This window comes from Arachis stenosperma, chromosome 4 (genome assembly GCF_014773155.1).
Source record: "Arachis stenosperma cultivar V10309 chromosome 4, arast.V10309.gnm1.PFL2, whole genome shotgun sequence".
In the NCBI taxonomy this organism is placed as follows: Eukaryota; Viridiplantae; Streptophyta; class Magnoliopsida; order Fabales; family Fabaceae; genus Arachis; species Arachis stenosperma.
In genome coordinates, this window is record NC_080380.1 from 105879411 (window position 1) to 105896309 (window position 16899).

At 38.5% G+C, this 16899-nt stretch overlaps 1 non-coding gene across 1 annotated transcript; it reads left to right on the plus strand.

Moving 5' to 3' along the window:
• Nucleotides 1-16408: 16408 nt before the first annotated feature.
• LOC130978331 (small nucleolar RNA R71) lies at nucleotides 16409-16512 on the plus strand. The gene has a single exon (XR_009085980.1). It is a non-coding gene; the product is annotated as a small nucleolar RNA R71 (small nucleolar RNA).
• Nucleotides 16513-16899: the final 387 nt, after the last annotated feature.

The following is a 16899-nucleotide window of genomic DNA, read 5'->3' on the forward strand; positions in this document are numbered from 1 at the left end:
ATAGGAGAAGAATGAATGTAACTACAAGGAATTGAGAAATAGAAGTAGAAGAAAGTAAAGATTAAAACCTAGATCTAAGAACTAAACCTAATCCTAATCCTAATCCTAGAGAGAAGTGAGAGCTTCTCTCTCTAGAAACTACTTCTAACTACTAAACTAAGCTAATGGTAACTAACATGTGTTTCCCTCTTCACTCCTTGGGTTAAATAGCATTAGAAATGAGTTGGATTGGGCCCACAAGGCTTCTAAAATCGCTGGCCACGTGTTGCATTAAGTGGGTCATGTGCCACCATCGGCGCGTCCGCGTACCGTGCGCATGCGCGCCCCTATGCGCGATGCAACTATGGCAAATCTTATATCGTTTCGAAGCCCCAGATGTTAGCTTTCTAACCTAACTGGAACCGCATCATTTGAACCTCTGTAGCTCAAGTTATGGTCGTTTAAGTGCGAAGAGGTCGGCTTGACAGCTTTCCGGTTCTTTCATTTCTTCATGAGTTCTCCAACTTTTCATGCTTCTTTCTTCATTCCCTTGATCCAATCTTTGCCTCCTAAACCTTAAATCACTTAACAAACATATCAAGGCATCTAATGGAATCAAGGAGAATTAGATTTAGCTATTTTAAGACCTAAAAAGCATGTTTTCACTCTTAAGCACAATTAAAGGAGAAATTACAAAACCATGCTATTTCAATGGATAAATGTGGGTAAAAGGTTATAAAATCCCCTAAAATCAATACAAGACAAACCGTCAAATTGGGGTTTGTCAACCTCCCCACACTTAAACCAAGCATGTCCTCATGCTTAAGCCAAGAGAGAAGCAAAGGGTATTAACATTTATTCAATGTAAATAAACTATATGCAATTATCTAAATGGATGCAACTAAATGCAAATGGTTTTACCTACTTGATTAAAAATAAATCATTCCTCCAAGTCATACTTGCACAAGTAGGGCCAAGATCATATAACGATTCATGAGGCCTACCAATTCGAATATCAAAATGAAGTTCAAGTAGACTTGCAAGAAGAATACTCGTGAAAGCCGGGAATCAAGGAATTGAGCATCGAACCCTCACCGGAAGTGTTTGCACTCTAGTCGCTCGGTGTTTGGAGTTGATTCTCTCAATTCTCCCCTAATCATGCTTTCCAAGATTTGTTTTTCTTCTAACAATCAACAATTATTCAATGCATGCATACATGTATCATGAGGTCTTTTCTTTAGGTTGTAATGGGGCTAGGGTCAAGGTAGGATCATATATGGCTAGTGGACTTTGGGATTTGAATCTTTGATTAACTTAAACTTTCCCACCTAACCTATGACATCCTATACAATTGAGTTCTAACCTAACTACCCATTTCTCACTTTTTCACATACTCATGTATCCCTTTTCATTTCACAACACTTGTGCATTGATCTTTATTGGACTTTACTTTGGGGCATTTTGTCCCCTTTTATTTCTTTCTTTTTCTTCTTTTTTTTATATTTTTTTTCTTTTTCATATTGTTTTTTTTCTTTTTCTTTTCTTTTTTTTATATACAAGAGCATCAGTGCATAAGGTCTTACATTTGATCAATACATGAGTATGTACCCAATTCCCAATATTTACACTAATAATACAAAACTACCCTTTTATTCACCCAATGTCCCAAGGTTCCCACACTTGAATGATACTCACATACACTAGCCTAAGCTAATCAAGGATCCAAATAAGGACTTTTATTGTTTTCCGCTTTAAGGCTTGTAATGTGCTGAATTAAGAACAAAGTGGGTTAATCGTAGGCTCAAATTTGGCTAACAAAGGAAGATAAAAGGTAAGGCCATTTGGGTAAGTGAGCTAATGAAACAATGGCCTCAATCATATAAATGCATGAATACACAAAATAATGGACATAAAGAATCAAACAAATCAAAGATCACACTCATAGGAAGAGAATAATGCACACAAGAAGGAAAAATAAGTGGTTATAAGATGTAACCACATCATTAGGCTCAAATCTCACTTGCTTGTGTTCTTAGCTCAAAAACCATGTTCCAAAATACATTCTTTCAAGCAAGTTCAACAGAAATTTTTCTTTTTCAAATTGGTAGGTTGCCCTAAAATGGTTTCTTGGGAAAGAAATTATCACCATAACCAAGTGGTCCTAATAAGAAAGAGAAGTGGTAAAATATGTACAAATTCTAACTAACATGCAACCTATCATGCAATGCAATAACTAATCTAACAAAGAAAACTAAGAATTGGTGTTGAAAAGGAAATTGTTACCCATGGAGATCGGTCGAACGACCTCCCCACACTTGAAGATTGCACCGTCCTCGGTGCATGCAAAGAAGAGCACGGTGGACGGGTTGCGACAATTGATGAGCTCCTTCAAAGGGTTGTGCGGATGAACTTGTTTGTTGCCCCATTTAGAAGCTTTCTCATTCTTTTCCTACTTGGTGGCCAACCTAGAAGGAGAGAAAAAGAAAGAAAATTAAGCCTATAACAAAGACATCAAAGCAATTAGAACATAGGCGGGGGCTAATGCCAAATAAGAGTATGGTTCTCTACTACATGGTAGCTACAACATGTGAGTAAGAAAACAATATAAGCAAAGGGCATATCAACTAATACTTGATGCAAGATTGAAGTCAAAGCATGAAAAGCATGTTGAGCATCAAGATCAAACAAGAGTAGACACGAACAAGATTTGTGGTAGCATGAGAGCATTTGGTCCCATCCTAACTCAATGATGAAGAAGTACAAAAACAAAGGATAATGAATTAGGAAGGACTAAAGCACTAACCTTGTGTATTGACAAATATTACAATTAATGTAACACAAGTCATGAAGCACCAAAACAAATGTAAGAAATTCTCAACAATTGAGTGAGAGAATTCAACACCATTATTAAAATGAGAAATTTAGAAAATAAAATGAGAACAAATTATAGAAACAAAATTAAAATGTAAAGAATAAAAGTATGCAAATGTAATAGACAAAAGAAAATGGAAGAAGAGAAAAAAAATTTTTTTTTATATTTTTAATTTTTTTTTTATTTTTTTAGTATTTTATTTATTTATTTATTTATTATATTTTTTTTTATTATTAAAATTTTTTTTTCTTTTTTTTTTTATATTAAAAGAGAAAAGAAAAAAAATCTTTCAAGAGAGAAAGAAGAAAAAAAAATGATAAAGAAAGAAGAAGAGAAGAGGAAAGAAAGAGAAATGAGGAAGGGGAAAGCAGGGAGCAAATCCGCGCGCGCGCACAGCGCGCTTACACGTGGATGAGGTTGGGACAATCCGCGCGCGCGCGCACAGCGCGCTCACGCGTGGATGCAGCAGGGACGATCAGCGCGCGCGCGCACAGCGCGCTTACGCGTGGATGAGCTTGTGCTCCCAGCACAATGCTGGCACAACGCGCACACAACTCTCAGGTTTTTGTACCAGAAGTTGCAGAAGTGCAATGTGCGCGCGCGCGCACAGCGTGCTCACACGCCGATGGCCGTTTTTTTTTTTTTTTTTTTGCCCAAAAAGCAGAAAAAATGCCCAAGAGCTCCCTATAATGTCCAAAACTCTTCTTTATTCAATCAAATATCAAACAATTCACAAAAATGCAATTTGATTTTAGAATTTATTCATCTACTACTAATGAATACAATATACTAACAACCAATCTTTACAAACAAATCAATATGAAATGAAAATCTACCTACAATGGCAACTCAAATCACTTATTAAACAAAACTAAAAGAGGATGGAAAGAGTTTACCATGGTGGGGTGTCTCCCACCTAGCACTTTTAGTTTAAGTCCTTAAGTTGGACATTTTGAGAAGCTCTTTGTCATGGTGGCTTATGCTTGTACTCATCCTTGAATCTCCAAGGATCATTGTTCTTCAAATGGTTGACAGAAATTCCAACCAAATTCACCATCCTTGGGCAAAATTCTACCCAAGAAATGAGCTCCCATAGTTGGTTGACATGCTTCGATCCGGGATCCCATATCTTATTTTCACACCCATCTTCTAGTTGATCATCATGATTCAACTTGGGTGGTGGGCATATAGAATTCTCCTTTATGCACCAAATTCTCCTTCTAGACCCATACAATTTAGCATTCCTCCAACCATAGTATTTTTGCCTTGAGGGTTTAACCTTAATGGGCCTAATATTCTTTTTCCAACCATTACACCACTCCCTCTTACTCTTAACTCCACAAAGAGCTCTAAGTTGACCATCATTTTCAATCAACCCATATTCAAGTGAGAAAGTGAAGCTTAGGGATAGAAATTTTACCCACTTGAATGTTATGTTAGGTGATGGTGGCTTGGGAAGGGGGACCTCCCCACACTTAGCCATTGCGATGTCTACGCTCTTGTGCTCTTCCCTTGTAACTTCCACCTCTTGACAACTTATATCAACTTCAACCTCTTCCTATTGGTAGCTTCCTTCCAATTTAATATTTTCTTCGTGGCTTACCAAGGGTATGGGAGGTGAGGTATCTTCCTCCTTACCCTCTATGTCAAGATCAATGGGAGAGGATTCAATTGTGGATAGGAACTCATCAATAATTGAGTTCATCTCTTGATCAACCTCTTCAAAGTCTTCAACCATGATATGCTTTGGAGGTTGCGCACCCTCCTCAACATCAATGTCAAGCTTCTTGGAAGAGTTTTCCATGATGCTACATTCCCATGGATTCTCAACGTCTCCTAAATCTTCGACCACTTCTTCCTTTTCTTCAATAACCATAGGCTCCTCCAATTGCTCTAATACAAAATAGCCTCCCTCATTTTCCACCGGGTTTTCCAATCTCTCCTTCATGCTATGATCTTCAATGGATTCTTCACATGTGGCCACGGAAGCACCTTGAGTGTTCAAAAATTTGTAGGCTAAGGTAGACATTACCTTGGTCAAGTTAGTCACAAACTCTAGGGTGTTCCTTTGCATATCCGCTTGTCCTTGAAGTAGCAATGTGAGAGAGTCATCTATTGGGGCTTGGGGTGGATAAGAGGGTTCATTATTTTGGAGAGAGGGTTTATAGTAGGAAGGTGGTTCTTCTTGGTAAGGGTATGGAGATGGTGTGCATTGAGGTGGTTCTTGAGAGTAATTGTGTTGGAATGGTGGTGGTTCCATGTATGGTTCATATGGCTCATAAGGTGGTGGGTATGGTGGATAAGGATTGGGGTCATATGGAGGGTTTTGGTGATATGAGGCTTGTGAGCAAGGTGGTTCAAAATCATGTTGAGTGGGTAGTTCATAGGCATGTGGTAGTGGTTGTTGACAATCACAATAAGGGTTACCACACCCATTAGATTGATATGCATTAGGATAAGAGTTATACCCATAAGGAGTTGGAGGTTGTTGCCAAGAAGGTTGATCAATCCCTTGAGGCTCTTCCCATCTTTGGTTGTGCCCAAATCCTTGATGCATATTACCATTGTAGTTCCCATTTCTTATAACATAATTTGAGCCAAACTCATAGCCAAAGTGAGGATGAGAATTCATAATAGCAAAGAAAACAAAAATTAACAAAGATAAGCAACGAAGTCCTAAACCTAACAAAAACTAAAAAAACAAGAAAAAGACAAACATATTCACAATATTCACATATGTACAATAACCAATAACATAACACCATTGCAAATCCCCGGCAACGGCGCCATTTTGACGAATGGATTTTTGACGGTTTAGAATTTCACTAATGAAATCTCGTTGAAGTATAGTCTCTAAACCAACAATAATCCTTTCATGCAAAAATTTGTTTGTCACAAGTACAAACACCTAAAATCTATAAACCGAAGTATTTAAACCTCGGGTCGTTCTCCCTAGGATTTACAATAAAGTGTCTTGTTATTGGTTGTGAGTTATGATTGGGGTTTTTAAGATTTTGGACAAGAAATATAAATGGCAAGAAAATAAACTAACAACTAACAAAGCTCTTGGCAAGATATGAGAATTAGAAGTCCTATCCTAGTTATCCTCTTCAATTGTGATAACAAATTGTCCATTGCTCCCACTTAGTTAACCTCTAACCATGGAGGAAAGTCAAGTGGATGAATCAATTTGATTCCTCAAGTCCTAATCAACTCCTAAAGGAAAGACTAGCTTTAGAGGTATTCAAATCAATTAGCAACTTCTAATTAACAAAGGAATTAGATAACTCAAGAGTCACTAATTACTCTACCTAGGCCAAGAGGAACAAAACCTACACTAAAATCCAACCAAGCATTTCATCAAACACTTGGAAGGCACAAAAGAAAAGCAAAGCAAATTGACAACAAGAATAGAATCTAACAACATTTATTGAAAGGAATTAACAACAACAATCAAAAGAAACACATTTATTATGAATTACCTTGAATTGAATTGAAAGAAAGTAAAAGGAACAATACTAGATCTACAACAAAATATAAGAAAAACATAAAAGAGATTACACCAAAAGAATAGGAGAAGAATGAATGTAACTACAAGGAATTGAGAAATAGAAGTAGAAGAAAATAAAGATTAAAACCTAGATCTAAGAACTAAACCTAATCCTAATCCTAATCCTAGAGAGAAGTGAGAGCTTCTCTCTCTAGAAACTACTTCTAACTACTAAACTAAGCTAATGGTAACTAACATGTGTTTCCCTCTTCACTCCTTGGGTTAAATAGCATCAGAAATGAGTTGGATTGGGCCCACAAGGCTTCTAAAATCGCTGGCCACGTGTTGCATTAAGTGGGTCATGTGCCACCATCGGCGCGTCCGCGTACCGTGCGCGTGCGCGCCCCTATGTGCGATGCAACTATGGCAAATCTTATATCGTTTCGAAGCCCCGGATGTTAGCTTTCTAACCCAACTGGAACCGCATCATTTGGACCTCTGTAGTGGTCGTTTAAGTGCGAAGAGGTCGGCTTGACAGCTTTCCGGTTCTTTCATTTCTTCATGAGTTCTCCAACTTTTCATGCTTCTTTCTTCATTCCCTTGATCCAATCTTTGCCTCCTAAACCTTAAATCACTTAACAAACATATCAAGGCATCTAATGGAATCAAGGAGAATTAGATTTAGCTATTTTAAGACCTAAAAAGCATGTTTTCACTCTTAAGCACAATTAAAGGAGAAGTTACAAAACCATGCTATTTCAATGGATAAATGTGGGTAAAAGGTTATAAAATCCCCTAAAATCAATACAAGACAAACCGTCAAATTGGGGTTTGTCAATGCCCCTTGATTTAATTGCCTCCTAACAAGTCTTCTTTTGTTGTTATTAGCTTGATTCCTCTTGCTTGTTGGGGTGGGGGTTGGATTGCTTTTTGTTGACCTTATCTTTTTCATGGATGTTGTCTTTTGTTTTTTGGTCACAATCCTTCTTTGAGTGCTTTCCTTGATTGCCTTCACTTCCTTGATTGCAAGACTTAGGTGTTGTGTGATGGTTGGAGTGTCAAGAACCTCTTGGATTGATGGTTCAATTAAATCATCCTCCATATAACTCTCCACTTCCTTGGAGTGTAGACTCCCTTGGTTGTTTTTCTCCCTTACAACCTCCTTCTCATTAGAATTTTACTTGGTATAGGGGCCTCTTTTTCTTGCTCTTCCAATTCCTCCTTTATAACCACAAATTGGTCTTCATCCTCCTTGCTAAGCTCTAAGTGTCCATCCATCTTCTCAAAAAGGCTCTCTCATTCCTTCCAATATTGTTCTTGTCTTTCCAATAGTTCTCTAGCTCTCTCTTGAGTTTCTAGGGAACTTTGGAGGCATTGTTCTATTTGTAGCAAGAGAGGAGAAGGTTGGGGTGGATTTTGTGGAATTGTGAATATTGTGGTGAAGTGTTGTTGAGGAATATGGAATGAATTGTGTGGGTAATCAAATATATTTTGTGGTTGATGAATTGAATTGTATGGATTTTGGAAGGAATTTTATGTTGAGGCAAACTCAAGTGATGAAGTATTTTGATATAAAAAATTTGGAGGTGAGGTTGGATAATTAAGAGGTGAGGGCTCTTGATGGATGGGATAGGAAACATTGAATTCTCTTTGGTTTTGTCCTTCCCAATCATAATTTGGATAGTTGTCCCATTCATAGGAGTATGAATCATTTTGTGTTCTTGGAAAGTATTCCATTTGGTTTGATTGCTCAAACCCCATCATTCCTTGATCTTGATTTCCCCAACCACAATTAGTATGATAACTTGAATCATTTTGTGGTGGTGGAAAATACCCCATGTAACTTGCTTGATCATTGTGTGACCTTTGGACATGTCCCATTTGGGTTGATTGCTCATAATCCATCATTTCATGTTGATATTTCCATCTACCATAAGGATAATGAGATGAATCATTTTGTGGTGGTGGGCAATATCCCATGTAATATGATTGATCAACATGTGACATAAACTCCATTTTAATTGAAAAATATTATATCAAACACAACTACCAAGACAAATTGAAATCCCTTGTGTCACAACTAAAGAATTCTTAATGAAGCAATAAAACAAACACCTTACTAGCAATAACAAAAGAAAAAAAAGCAACGTAAATGACAAAAAAATAAAAAGAAAAAAATGCCTAATCTAGATAATCAATCAACCGGTAGTTTGTTAATCACAATTAATCTCCGGCAACGATGCCAAAAACTTGATACGTAAAAATTAAGAATTCTCACGTATTAACTACCGGCAAGTATATCGGGTCGCATCAAGTAATAAAACTCACTTAGAGTTAGGTCGATCCCACGAGGATTAAAGGATTAAGCAATCAATAGTAAATTGATTATTCTAGTTAGACAATCATTTTGGAGTGATGAGCAAACGGAAATATAAATGGCTGGAAATTAAAAGAAAGCAATAAAGTGCAAGGAAAGTAAATGACGTAAAAGTAAAGTGCAAGAAAATAAAGTGCTAGAAAGTAAAATTGCAAGGAATAGAAAGTACAAGAAAGTAGAGTGCAGGAAAGTAAATTACTAGAAAGTAAATGACGGAAAGTATGGATGGAAAGCATAGGGGATTGGAGATGTTGATTCCTCTTGAATCAATGGGTCTCACTCCTTCTCAATCATGTAAGATAGATCCATGGCGGATTATGAGTAATTAAACCCCAATCTCTTGGTGATTTAATTTCTCTTCGCATAATCAATTGCCAATCTCTTGATCTAATCGCTCATGAGAAGAGGTGAAGTTCAATTCCTAATCCAAAAACCACACAACCCTCAAGACCTCAATTCAAAGTGGTTACATCTCACATACCAACTAAGAATGTGTTTATCAAGAGGATTATGAGAGAAGAACCTCAAACTGAATTCCATGATCCCTTTCTCAAGGCTCACATGTAATTCAAGTAGATCCAATCCCCCTCTTGGTAGTAATTGGATCTATGAAGCACAAAGACTATCTCTTAGAAAAACAAACATGATTTCTAATCTCGTACTACATAAATCCAAAGAACCCCAATATTAGAGTGGTTATATGTCACGTACCAACTCTAAATCAAGAATCAATTTCATTATTCCAAGAGAGCTCAAACTAAACCCTATGATTCTTCTCTTGAATTCACAGTAAGATTCTAATAGATCCAAAGATCTTTGAAGAACAAAGCTCTCTTGCAAGGATTCTAATAGATACCCAAGTATGAAATTAGAGTGAAGAGGAGAAGAAGAAATAAAATATCAATTCAATTAAAATTGAAACAGAGCTCCTTTCCCAAATGCAAAGGGAATTAAGTGGTCATTGCTCTCAAATGAAAACCAAATTGAAGAAAACTAAAGTGCAAAAAATAAAGATGAAGATTTAGAATTCAAAACTGAAATTGGAATTTCAAAATTTATAATTGAAAAGTACAAACTAAAATTGAACTACTACTAAGGAAGAAAAGAAGATAAGAGAAAAAGAGTGTTGGTGCACGGAATTGTGATCATCAACAATGGCTCCAAAGACTTGGTAGCGCTCTCAAACGTGAATCACACTTAGTCACAACTCCGCACAACTGACCAGCAAGTGCACTGGGTCGTCCAAGTAATACCTTACGTGAGTAAGGGTCGATCCCACAGAGATTGTTGGTATGAAGCAAGCTATGGTCATCTTGTAAATCCCAGTCAGGCGGATTTAACTAATTTAAGAGATTATTGGTTTAAATATGATTAATAAAATAAATAGAAAATAAAGATAAAGTTACTCATGTAATCCAATGGTGGGAATTTCGGATAGGTGCATGGAGGTGCTGTGTTCCTTCTGAATCTCTGCTTTCCTACTGCTTTCATCCAATTCTTCTTAATCCTTTCCATGTCAAGCTGTATGTAGGGCATCACTGTTGTCAATGGCTACATCCCATCCTCCCAGTGAAAATGGTCCAAATGCTCTGTCAAAGCACGGCTAATCATCTATCGGTTCTCAATTAGGTTGGAATAGAATCCCGTGATTCTTTTGCGTCTGTCACCAACGCCCAGCCTTCAGGAGTTTGAAGCTCGTCACAGTCATTCAATCCCGGAATCCTACTCGGAATACCACAGACAAGGTTAGACTTTCCGGATTCCCATGAATGTCGCCATCAATTCTAGCTTATACACGAATATTCTGATTAAGGAATCCAAGAGATATGCGCCCGGCCTAAGGTAGAACGGAAGTGGTTGTCAGTCACGCGCGTTCATAGGTGAGAATGATGATGAGTGTCACGGATCATCACATTCATCAAGTTGAAGTGCAACGAATATCTTAGAATAGGAATAAATTGAATTGAATAGAAAATAGTAGTAATTGCATTGAAACTTGAGGTACAACAGAGCTCCACACCCTTAATCTATGGTGTGTAGAAACTCTACCGTTGAAAATACATAAGTGAAAGGTTCAGGCATAGCTGAATGGCCAGCCCCGATACGTGGTCACAAGACCGAATGATCAAAGACTGAATAATACAATCAAAGATGTCTAATACAATATTAAACTATCCTATTTATACTAGACTAGCTACTAGGGTTTACAGGAGTAAGTAATTGATGCATAAATCCACTTCCAGGGCCCACTTGGTGTATGTTTGGGCTGAGCTTGATCAATCCACGAGCTGAGGCTTCTCTTGGAGTTGAACGCCAAGTTGTAACGTATTTTGGGCGTTCAACTCCGGTTCGTGACGTGTTTCTGGCGTTTGACTCCAGACAGCAATATGGAATTGGCGTTGAGCGCCAGTTTACGTCATTAAATCACGAATAAAGTATAGACTATTATATATTGCTGGAAAGCTCTGGATGTCCACTTTCCAAATCCGTCGAGAACGCGCCATTTGGAGTTCTGTAGCTCCAGAAAATCTATTTCGAGTGCAGGGAGGTCAGATTCCAACAGCATCAACAGTCCTTTGTCAGCCTCCTATCAGAGTTTTGCTCAGGTCCCTCAATTTCAGCCAGAAAATACCTGAAATCATAGAAAAATACACAAACTCATAGTAAAATCCAGAAATGTGAATTTAGCATAAAAACTAATGAAAACATCCCTAAAAGTAACTAGAACCTATTAAAAACTACGTAAAAACAATGCCAAAAAGCGTATAAATTATCCGCTCATCACAACACCAATCTTAAATTGTTGCTTGTCCCCAAGCAACTGAAAATAAATTAGGATAAAAAGAAGAGAATATACTATAAATTCCAAAATATCAATGAATATTAATTCTAATTAGATGAGCGGGACTTGTAGCTTTTTGCTTCTGAACACTTTTGGCATCTCACTTTTTCCTTTGAAGTTCAGAATGATTGGCTTCTCTAGGAACTTAGAATTTCAGATAGTGTTATTGATTCTCCTAGTTAAGTATGTTGATTCTTGAACACAGCTACTTTTATGAGTCTTGGCCGTGGCCCTAAGCACTTTGTTTTCTAGTATTACCACCGGATACATAAATGCCACAGACACATGACTGGGTGAACCTTTTCAGATTGTGACTCAGCTTTGCTAGAGTCCCCAGTTATAGGTGTCCAGAGCTCTTAAGCACACTCTTTTTGCTTTGGATCACGACTTTAACCACTTAGTCTCAAGCTTTTTACTTGGACCTTCATGACACAAGCACATGGTTAGGGACAGCTTGATTAGCCGCTTAGGCCTGGATTTTAATTCCTTGGGCCCTCCTATCCATTGATGCTCAAAGCCTTGGATCCTTTTTACCCTTGCCTTTTGGTTTTAAGGGCTATTGGCTTTTTCTGCTTGCTTTTTCTTTTTCTTTCTATTTTTTTTTGCAAATTTTTTTTCGCAAGCTTTTGCTATTCACTGCTTTTTCTTGCTTCAAGAATCAATTTCATGATTTTTCAGATTGTCAATAACATTTTTCTTTGTTCATCATTCTTTCAAGAGCCAACAATTTTAACATTCATAAACAACAAGATCAAAAATATGCACTGTTCAATCATTCATTCAGAAAAAAAAAAGCATTGTCACCACATCAATATAATTAAACTAAATTCAAGGATAAATTCAAAATTCATGTACTTCTTGTTCTTTTGAATTAGAAATATTTTTCATTTAAGAGAGGTGAAGGATTAATGAAATTATTCATAGCTTTAAGACATAGTTACTAACTACTAATGATCATGAAGTAAAGACACAAAACATAGATAAACATGTAATATAAAAACCGAAAAACAGAAAAAAATGAGAACAAGGAATGAATCCACCTTAGTGGCATCTTCTTCTTGAAGGACCAATGATGTCCTTAAGCTCTTCTATGTCCCTTCCTTCTCTTTGTTGCTCCTCCATCATTGCTCTTTGATCTTCTCTTATTTCATGGAGAATGATGGAGTGCTCTTGATGTTCCACCCTTAATTGATTCACATTGTAACTCAAATCTTCTAAGGAAGTGTTGAGTTGTTCCCAATAGTTGTTGGGAGGAAAGTGCATCCCTTGAGGCATCTCCGGGATTTCTTGGTGATGAGCTTCCTCATGTGTCTCTTGGGTTCCATGAGTGGGCTCTCTTGTTTGCTCCATCCTTTTCTTAGTGATGGGCTTGTCCTCCTCAATGAGGATGTCTCCTTCTATGATAACTCCAGCTGAGTAACATAGATGGCAAATAAGATGAGGAAAAGCTAGCCTTGCCAAAATAGAGGACTTATCGGCTATTTTGTAGAATTCTTGGGAGATGACTTCATGAACTTCTACTTCCTCTCCAATCATGATGCTATGAATCATGATGGCCCGATCCACAGTAACTTCAGATTGATTGCTAGTGGGGATAATGGAGCGTTGAATGAACTCCAACCATCCTCTAGCCACAGGCTTGAGGTCCAGTCTTCTTAGTTGAACCGGCTTGCCTTTGGAGTCTCTTTTCCATTGAGCTCCTTCCACACATATGTCCATAAGGACTTGGTCCAACCTTTGATTATAGTTGACCCTTCTAGTGTAGGGGCGTTCATCTCCTTGCATCATGGGCAAGTTGAATGCCAACCTCACATTTTCCGGACTAAAATCTAAGTATTTCCCCCGAACCATTGTAAGATAATTCTTTGGACTCGGGTTCATACTTTGATCATGGTTCCTAGTGATCCATGCATTGGCATAGAACTCTTGAACCATTAAAATTCCGACTTGTTGAATGGGGTTGGTTAGAACTTCCCAACCTCTTCTTTGGATCTCATGTCGGATCTCTGGATACTCATTTTTCTTGAGCTTGAAAGGGACCTCAGGGATCACCTTCTTCTTGGCCACAACATCATAGAAGTGGTCTTGATGGTCTTTGGAGATGAGTCTTTCCATCTCCCATGACTCGGAGGTGGAAGCTTTTGTCTTTCCTTTTCCTTTTCTAGAGGATTCTCCGGCCTTGGGTGCCATCAATGGTTATGGAAAAACAAAAAGCTTATGCTTTTACCACACCAAACTTAAAATATTGCTCGCCCTCGAGCAAGAGAAGAAAGAAAAGAAGAAGAAGAAGAAGAAAATATGGAGGAGAAGGGGAAGTGTAGGTTTCGGCCAAGGTATAGAAGAGGGGGTTGTGTTGTGTGAAAATGAAGTAGAATGGAGGGGTATATATAGGAAGGGGGGAGAGGGTATGTTCGGCCATTTAGGGTGGGTTTAGGTGGGAAAGATTTTTGAATTTTGAAGGTAGGTGGGGTTTTTGGGGAAGAGTGGATGGATGTGAGTGGTAAAAGGGGTAATTGGGAAGAGAGATTGAGGTGATTGGTGAAGGGTTTTGGGGAAGAGTGTTTATTGGAAAGAGAGAATGAATGTTGCGAAGAGGGGAGAATATGTTAGGTGGGGATCCTGTGGGGGTCCACAGATCCTGAGGTGTCAAGGATTTACATCCCTACACCAATTAGGCATGTAAAATGCCTTAGCATACCATTCTGGAGTTTAAACGCCGAAGTGGTGCACGTTCTGGGCGTTCAACGCCCATGTGTAGCATATTTCTGGCGTTGAACGCCAGTTCCATGCTTGTTACTGGCGTTCAGCGCCAGCTTTCCTCAGAGCACATTCCTGGCGTCCAAACGCCAGGATGTTGCTTGTTTCTGGCATTCAGCGCCAGATCCATGCTCTGTTCTGGCGTTGAACGCCAACCAGATGCACCTTACTGGCGTTTAAACACCAGTAAGTCCTTCCTCCAAGGTGTGATTTTTCTTCTGCTGTTTTTAATTCTGTTTTTAATTTTAATATTTTTTCGTGACTCCTCAAGATCATGAACCTACTAAAACACAAAATAATAATAAAAAAAAATAAAATTAGATAAATAAAAATTGGGTTGCCTCCCAACAAGCGCTCTTTTAATGTCACTAGCTTGACAGTGGGCTCTCATGGAGCCTTAGAGAAGTTCAGAGCATGATGAAGGTCTCCCAACACCAAACTTAGAGTTTGATTGTGGGGTCTTCTCAACACCAAACTTAGAGTTTGGTTGTGGCCTCCCAACACCAAACTTAGAGTTTGATTATGGGGGCTCTTTTGGACTCTGTACTGAGAGAAGCTCTGCATGCTTACTCTCTTTTATTACAGAGGGATGGCCGTGTGCCTTAAACACAAGGTAGTCCCCATTCAATTGAAGGACTAATTCTCCTCTGTTAACATCTATTACAGCACCTGCTGTGGCTAGGAAAGGTCTTCCAAGGATGATGCATTCATCCTCTTCCTTCCTAGTGTCTAAGATTATGAAATCAGCAGGGATGTAAAGGCCTTCAACATTTACTAACACATCTTCTACTAATCCATAAGCTTGTCTTACTGACTTGTCTGCCATTTGTAATGAGAATAAGGCAAGCTGTACCTCAATGATCCCTAGTTTCTCCATTACAGAGAGTGGCATAAGATTTATGCCTGACCCCAGGTCACACAGAGCCTTGTTAAAGGTCATGGTGCCTATGGTACAGGGTATTGAGAATTTGCCAGGATCTTGTCTCTTTTGAGGTAAGATTTTCTGAACCCATGTATCTAGTTCACTAATGAGCAAGGGAGGTTCACCTTCCCAAGTCTCATTACCAAACAACTTGGCATTCAGCTTCATGATGGCTCCTAGATATTGAGCAACTTGCTCTCCAGTCATATCTTCATCTTCTTCTGAGGAAGAGTAGTCTTCAGAGCTCATGAATGGCATAAGGAGATTTAATGGAATCTCTATGGTCTCTATATGAGCCTCAGGTTCCTTTAGGTCTTTAATAGGGAACTCCTTCTTGCTTGAGAGACGTCCCAGGAGGTCTTCCTCACTAGGATTTTCGTCCTTCTCCTCCCTTGTGCATTCGGCCATATTGATTACATCAATGGCCTTGCACTCTCCTCTTGGATTTTCTTCTGTATTGCTTGGGAGAGTACTGGGAGGAGTTTCAGTGACTTTCTTACTCAGCTGGCCCACTTGTGCCTCCAAATTTCTGATGGAGGACCTTGTTTCACTCATGAAACTTAGAGTGGCCTTAGACAGATCAGAGACTAAATTTGCTAAATTAGAGGGGCTCTGCTCAAAATTCTCTGTCTGTTGCTGAGAATATGATGGAAAAGGCTTGTTATTGCTGAGCCTATTTCTTCCACCATTATTAAAGCCTTGTTGAGGCTTTTGTTGATCCTTCCATGAGAAATTTGGATGATTTCTCCATGATGAATTATAGGTGTTTCCATAAGGTTTACCCATGTAATTTACCTCTGCTATTGCAGGGTTCTCAGGATCATAAGCTTCTTCAGAAGCTGCCTCTTTAGTACTGTTGAATGCATTTTGCCATCCATTCAGACTTTGAGAAATCATGTTAACTTGCTGAGTCAACGCTTTGTTCTGAGCCAATATGGCGTTCAGAGCATCAATTTCAAGAACTTCCTTCCTCTGAGGCGTACCATTATTCACGGAATTCCTCTCAGAAGTGTACATGAATTGGTTATTTGCAACCATGTCAATAAGTTCTTGAGCTTCTGCAGGCTTTCTTTAAGTGAATGGATCCACCTGCAGAATGGTCCAGTGACATTTTAGAGAACTCAGATAGACCATAATAGAATATGTCTAATATGGTCTATTCTGAAAACATGTCAGAAGGACACTTTTTGGTCATCTGCTTGTATCTTTCCCAAGCTTCATAGAGGGATTCACCATCTTTTTGCTTGAAGGTCTGAACATCCACTCTAAGCTTGCTCAACTTTTGAGGAGGAAAGAATTTATCCAAGAAGGCCGTGACCAGCTTATCCCAGGAGTCCAGGCTATCTTTAGGTTGTGAGTCCAACCATGTTCTAGCTCTTTCTCTTACAGCAAAAGGGAAAAGCATGAGCCTGTAGACTTCAGGATCTACTCCATTCGTCTTTACAGTCTCACAAATCTGCAAGAACTCAGTTAAAAACTAGTAAGGATCTTCAGATGGAAGTCCATGAAACTTGCAGTTCTGTTGCATTAGAGCAACTAATTGAGGTTTCAGCTCAAAATTGTTTGCTCCAATGGTAGGAATTAAGATGCTTCTTCCATCAAATTTGGAAGTTAGTTTAGTGAAATCACCAAGCATCCTCCTTGCATTATTGTTGTTGGG